We start from the raw sequence: 7,374 nt of genomic DNA, 5'->3' as shown, positions 1-7,374 counted from the left end.
AGTTTATTCCCATATTATTATTCATTTAATAATTATTGTGTTTATTTATATTATGACTATTGCTATTGTTATTTCATATCATTACTGGTAATTTATCTTTTAGGTAATGATGGCTGGTAATTTAACTTACTTTTGCCCACCCCTGTATTTGTGAGAAATGGTAGTACATGCCCTTGGCAGCACTTTGTACAACAGACAAATTGCTAAGAGAATCTTAAAGGGTAAAGATCAGAACTAATCAGTGTCAGGGCCCTAGCAAAGAACTAGAGTCTATTCAAAACTTCAGACTTCAAAGAGGACAAAAGTTGGTTTCCACACAAGTTCCCATCAATGCTGACAGGGTCATGGATGTCAACCTGTGTCAGGTCTTTTCATGACTTGCTACTACAGTAATATTGTGTCTTTAGAGAAGATTTTCATGTCAAGGAAACACTTTTTTTTTTTTAAGTTAAAATGCATTTTATTTTTAAACAACCTACATGACATGTTTTTCTTAAAAAAAAAAAAAAAAAAAAACACTGCCTCTGCTCCAAATAAATCCTGGTCAAAATCAAATGAAGAGCTCAAGATAACATCAGTGCCATTGTCCCAGTCCTGACAAGCAGTAGCCAGTTACGATGACAGGTGATAGATCCAAACTACCAAATTTGTGAACATTTTCTCATATCTAAACCATCCTTAAAGAAAATCATATATGAGTCACAACATCCTCACGGTCATCCAGCAGAGCAAACATGCCATCTGGATTCATGTTTTCTCCAATAAGGAACTGATAGATTTGAAATTACCAAGGATGTGCAAGATCTGCAGCACCTGTCATAAAAGGCTTTGTGTTTGTTTTTTCGTTTTAATTTTTTTCTTTCGTTTTTACCTTTTTAAAAAATGTATTTTTATTGATGTTTAGAGAGAAGAAGGGAGAAGGATAGAGAGACAGAAACATTGATGAGAGACAAACATCATCAATCAGCTGCCTCCTGCATGCCCCATACTGGGGATCGAGCCGGCAACTTGGGCATGTGCCCTGACGGGAAATGGAACAGTGACCTCCTGGTTCCTGGGTGGACACTCAACCACTGAGACATACTGACCGGTCTGTCATATAAGGTTTTAATCTTTCTGATCTCTGTACTTCAAGTTTCCTTTTGATTGATTTCATGTAATCCTTGATGTACTCCTTATAGACTTCTTTTGTGAAAATGATTGTTCATGATAATACCAACACCACTGATATTGAAACTTTTACCCTTTAGCCTTCAGCGAGTTATCGATGTTACCCTCTGTCCTATTGATTACCTTGCCCTCCACCTCCAGGCACAGCCCATCAGCAATCTCCCAGAACTTGCAAATGCTAGAGAACATCTCATCATGGCTGATAAGGTCCCGGTAGATGATCTTGAGGGCCATTGGAAGGAGACAACAGCAGTGCTAACTTAGCAGGAGCCTGGAGCTCACATCCCTAGCAGGCTCTCCCTAGCTACAAAATATATGCAGATATAAAACCTCTGCTACAAAATATATGCAGATATAAAAATAAATGCAGAGCCCTAACCGATTTGGCTCAGTGGATAGAGCGTCGGCCTGCAGACTCAAGGGTCCCAGGTTCGATTCCGGTCAAGGGCATGTACCTTGGTTGCGGGCACATACCCAGTAGGGAGTGTGCAGGAGGCAGCTGATCGATGTTTCTCTCTCATCGATGTTTCTGGCTCTCTATCCCTCTCCCTTCCTCTCTGTAAAAAATCAATAAAATATATTTAAATAAATAAATAAATAAATAAATAAATGCAGAAAAAGCCACTCTGATTCTTTTTAATTTGCCATTTAAAAAAAACATCAGGCCCAGCTGGCGTGGCTTAGTGGTTGAGCATCAACCTATGAATCAGAGGTCACAGTTCAATTCTTGGTCAGGGCAAATGCCTGGGTTATGGGCTCAATCCTCATGAGGGGCACACAGGAGGCAGCTAATCAATGATTCTCTTTCTTTGATGTTTCTATCTCTCTCTCCCTCTCCCTCTCTAAAATCAATAAAAATTAAAAGATAAAAACATCAGAAGACTTCTATTTAAATATAGAAACTGGCCTTTACATTTTCCTAAGACTCTAACAGGGATGATTTCTGCTGATGTTATCAGAAGAGAACTCATTCAGAATGCCCTAGAGCACAGGGAGGCACTAGTAGCCATGGCTGTTATAATTGGATGTCCATATTTTGGTTCTTTTGTGCTTCTATTGTCCCTCTGTGCAGTAATGGGAGGGTGAGCAGAGGGCGTTGCTGAGGGATCCCATAATAGTTTTGCAATCATAGGAATTCTTTTGCCCTAGACCTGCACATTTCTTGTGTTTTTATCTGTTGCCCATAAATTACACAGCAAAATTACCAAAGCCACTGATTTTCCAAGGGAAATGAGAAGGGAAAAAAAATTTTTTAATCCTCACCAAAGGATATTTTCCCATTGATTTTTAGGGAGAATGGAAAAGAGAGGGAAACATTGATGTGAGAGAAACACATCAATTGGTTGCCTTCTGCACAAGCTCTGACCAGGGCCCGGGCTGGGGAGAAGCCTGCAACCAAGGTACATGCCCTTGACCAGAATCTAACCCAGGACCCTTTAGTCCGCAGGCCAATGCTCTATATACTGAGCCAAACTGGCTAGGGCAGGAATGAGAGATTTTTTATTGAAAACTCATAGTTCCATATCAAACCTCTGCTACAATAATCACATCTTCATGTCATTGTTTAGAAATACATGGACTGCTAAACATTAATATTTTTTAATATATTTTATTGACACTTTACAGAGAGGAAGGGAGAGGGATAGAGAGCTAGAAACATCGATGAGAGAGAAACATCGATCAGCTGCCTCCCGCACACCTCCCACTGGGGATGTGCCTGCAACCAAGGTACATGCCCTTGACCGGAATCGAACCCGGGACCCTTCAGTCCGCAGGCCGATGCTCTATCCACTGAGCCAAACCGGTTTCAGCCAAACATTAATATTTTGACTTAAACTTCCATTTATAGATTCTCTTATAAGGGTTTTCTACTATGAAAGTAAACAAGGATTCATGAAGAAGGTAGGTTCAGTTATTTCTAGAGGGAAAAAAAGAAAGTTAAATTTTAACACATCTAAGTTATGACTAAATGTTGGTTGGCCCCGCTTGTTTCTTCTTTATCCTCAATATAATACATGCATGAAATAGGAGAGAGTCCTGGAAAACAGAAATCTCCAAAGAACTCAGTGGAAACAGAAAGAAACTCTGTGGCTAAGAAAGGAAAAGCAATGGAGCAAAGGGCTAAGCAAGTTGGCAACCACCTGCAAAAAGATCAGGTTTCCTCTCCTCCATCAATATCAAAAGAGGTTGCGTACCTAACTTTTAATATTGAGAGATGTTTGGAGACTAACTTGATGGCCAATGCTTGGTATCTTCAATGGAAGCAAGAGGTAAACATATTCACAGTAAAAAATAAAAAAACAAAGACGGCAGAATCAGGAGCAACAGTGGAGGTGATGATTCAACTGGAGTGAACTTAAAAGAAAATCTGACTTACAAGATGTGCTGCTTGCTTGACATCTCAGGAAATGCTGGGTGACTGAGTACAGACAGTGCACTCAAGGGCTTACATACCCACCTACAAAAAGAATTAGTGGTGTTGTTTGGAAATTAGGCAAATGAGTTATACAGCTTGGAGTTACACACATTCTGTGTGAATTCAGCCCATCTAATGTTTGATATGGCTCCACATACTAATCTTCTTAGTATAACTTTATGTCAGTATTACAAACTCTGTGTTTCAGATGTCACCAAGAATGCTAGAAAAGGGAAGCTATGCCATACATATTCCGTGAAAGCTGGAGGGACTCATAAAAGACTATGCAGAATAAGAGAACATTCGTATTTTAGTTCTTTTGCATCCTTGTAGCTGTCTGTTAAAGTAATACAGATGAAGGAGAATTCCCAGGGTGGTATCAGAGTAATTAAGGACTGTCCCATGAGGGCTTGCTCATGGCCTGTGTGTTTAGAAATTTTGTTTCTGTTCCACATAGTCACTCTCCCAGTGTTATGGCAGAAATCAGGTTGGCGGGAAGTGACAAACCATATGCACTCAGAGGTTCAGAAAAGGACTGTTTATTCCAATACTGCCAGCAGTATGGGAGAGCAGCAGGTCATCCACAAAAATCTGCTCTCCCGCCCCCTATAAGCCAGCTGCTTATACAGGGTAGGACAAAGATTACACAGGGAAATTGGGTTGTAGGCATGGGGAAGCAGGAATTACAGGCATGGGGAAGTAGGGATTACAGGCATGGGGAACCAAGAGGCTAGGTGGGACTCCGTTGTTTGGGCAACAAGGGTGTTAATCTCTCCATGAGAATGGACCTCATTCCAAGGTTGACTCCCAGGTCCACAATTGACTCCCAGGTCTCGAGGGCATACAACTCCCAGCCAGGTCAGAATGTCCTTTCTTTAACCAACACAAGGCAATTATAGTTAACAGAACATGATCAATATTTCCCACAACCATAGCCAGTTCCCGATATTCCTTTCTTGCCCTTAACACCAGCCCACCTTTCTTTCCTTAGAACCTGATAAATCTACTCCCTCCTTCTATTTTAGTTACTATTGCCATGTTTGCAAATTATTGCAAAACTTACCAACTTAAAAAAAAAGATAAAGAACATAGAAAAATAAAATTTTTAAAAAGAAAAGAAAAAATAACTTACCAGCTTAAAACAACCATTTTATTATGCTGACGGGTTCTGTGGATCAGGAATTTCAACAGAGCACAGCAAATATGACTTGTCTCTGTTCCATGATATTTGAGGTCTCAGATGGGAGAACTCAACAGTTGGGACTAACTCTATGGCAGGGATTGGGGGATGTGCTGGATCTAGAGGTGTCTTCACTTCCATGTCTGGCCTGAGATGCTGCCTGTCAATTGGGACCTAGCTGGGGCTGAGCAGCTATGTCAGTTGGGACCTAGCTGGGACTGAGCAGCTATATGTGGCATCTTGTGTGACCTGGATTTTCTCACAGCATGGCAGCATGAGAACTTACATAGTAGCTCAGGATTCCAAAAGCTGAATCTCTATCAACATTTCTGACCTAGCCTCAGAAGTCACACAGCATCACTTCTGCTGCCTCTGTTAATTATTAAGTGGTCACATGGGATGAGTATCAGAGAAGTTGCAGCCAATCTTTCACCTCTCTCTCTCTTTCTCTCTCTCTCTCTCTCTCCCTTCTTTCTTCTCTTAAGCATGTCCTCAGGTAAGAATTAAAAAGCAGAGGGAGAGAGAGAGGGAGGCATCTATTATATAGCATACTTTGATCAATGGATGCACACAAATTGCTCCAGTTTTTAATAAGCCCTCTTTTGTGGATTCTTGGGGTATCATTTGCCACTCCCTGAATTTCTGGCAGACCCAACACATTGGAGGATAGTTACCCTGCCCACAAGTCCACAAAAATGCAAAAAGAAAATATCTATAATTTTTATTTAGTAAATTCACCAACTATTTCATGGTTGTTTTTATCAGATTGTGCAAGGATAACCCAGGAATTTCAACCATGTTCCTGACCAAAGATAACTAACATGATAAACAGCATTTACAGTGAAAGGGAAGAAACACAAAATACACAAGGGTTATCAGGCTGATTTGAAGTAATGTATCCCAGGGGAAGCGATTCATATAGAAGAGTTCTCATTTATAAGGCTAGTGTAGAGGTCACTGATATAAAGCAGAATGTGAATGCCATAAAAGAGATTCAGCATTCTTTGGGGATTAAAAGACTAAAATCACATAGGTTAGGGGAATCTTGAAAGAGCTCATAGGAGAAGTGGCTACACAAAGACTTCCAGCCAACTGCTTAGGGCTCCACCTTTAAATGTAAATGAATGTTCAAGACTTATCAGATATTTCTGGAAGACCACAACATGGAAGAAAGAGACCAAAACAAGCAAAGCACATGAAAAGAAAGGGAGAAAGAAAAGTAAAAAATTTGAGGGATGGGGAGGGAAAAGGAGGAAGACCACACAGGGAAGAGAGAACAACTTACAAACAAGCAAAGAATGTTCTCAGAGAAACAACTGAAGGTGTATCCTGAGAAAATATATGTATATATAGAATAGATGCTATGAAAACAGATAATCCAAGGACAGGAAAACCTCTTGAAAACTTAAAATCTATGCATTAGGGACTCTTTCTCCCTCCCCACATGGGAGTCTGTGCTGTGAGATTCTTTCCCCTTCCCCATGTGGGAGTCTGTACTTGATCTTCAATAAATTTCCACCTTTGCTATACAAAACAAAAACAAACAAACAAACAAAAAAACTATGCATTGCCCTGACTGGTTTGGCTCAGTGGATAGAGCGTCAGCCTGCGGACTGAAAGGTCCCAGGTTCGATTCCGGTCAAGGGCATGTACCCAGTGGGAGGCGTGCAGGAGGCAGCTGATCGATGTTTCTCTCTCATTGATGTTTCTAGCTCTCTGTCCCTCTCCCTTCCTCTCTGTAAAAAATCAATAAAATATGTATTTTTTTAAAAACTATGCATTAAATTTTATTTTTTTAAATAAAGGTTTATTTTTCAAAATGTACAGCTGGTGAGATCTGTTGTTCATGCATCTTCTCCAGCAGCTGGGCGTCCCCACCTTTGGTGTTTGTGGTAAATCACTTGAGCTCTGTGCTTTGAGACTAGTTTAGGAAGTCCTTTACTAAGGAACTCCTGAAGGGCTGCCCTGGCCAAGGAGCCCCAAATCCTCAGCCTCTCGAAGACCGCAGCTGGGGTTACAAGCTTGTAGTGGGGAACTTCCTTACAGAGCGTGTCATATGTGGCTTTGCAAACAAGACCAGGTTATTGAGCTTGTCCCGAACTTTGCCTTTGGACCACTTCTTCTTTTTGGCCTTGTCCCCCGGCTTGTTCACGGAGTCTTTGTCTTTCTTGGCTGACTTTCCAGCATCTTTCTCCTTCTTGTCGACCTTGGGCGGCACTGCGGGGCTTGGAGACCAGGGATGCACCGCTCCTCGCCAAGATGTTGACCTGAGAGGAAGGGCTGCTCCCAACCTGCATTAAATTTTTAAAAATTACACTTTTGAGAAGATGGCTGCCGATGGGAAGGCAGACTGCAGGATAGTGTGTGAGTGAGAAAACAAAGGGAGAGTGTGTGGTCCCACGGGGAGTGTTTGTTGGTGAGTTGAGGGACAGCTATACTCCAGGAGCCTGTGGGGGACAGCCGGACAGGGCTCCGCTGACCGGGCAGCCCCCACTGCTGCTGGGTTCCCTCCCGGAGTGACCAGCTCAGACGTGGAGACCGTGCCATCTTGAAGGGGAAAGTGGATGTTATCAGAAGCCTGAAAAGGCCAGGGAATCTACAACTATAG

The 7,374-nt window shown here is 41.6% G+C and overlaps 1 pseudogene across 1 annotated transcript; it reads right to left on the bottom strand.

Annotated features, from left to right (window-relative positions):
• Positions 1–638: 638 nt before the first annotated feature.
• Positions 639–1,386, bottom strand: LOC308248217 (translationally-controlled tumor protein-like; annotated as a pseudogene). Its single transcript has 2 exons — positions 1,085–1,386; positions 639–813 (listed from the first exon to the last, which is right to left on the bottom strand). The product of its transcript is annotated as a translationally-controlled tumor protein-like (transcript).
• Between the last annotated feature and the right edge of the window lie 5,988 nt (positions 1,387–7,374).

This window comes from Plecotus auritus, assembly GCF_963455305.1.
Source record: "Plecotus auritus genome assembly, chromosome: 5".
NCBI classification, from domain to species: domain Eukaryota; kingdom Metazoa; phylum Chordata; class Mammalia; order Chiroptera; family Vespertilionidae; genus Plecotus; species Plecotus auritus.
This window is presented reverse-complemented; position numbering and strand designations above follow the sequence as displayed.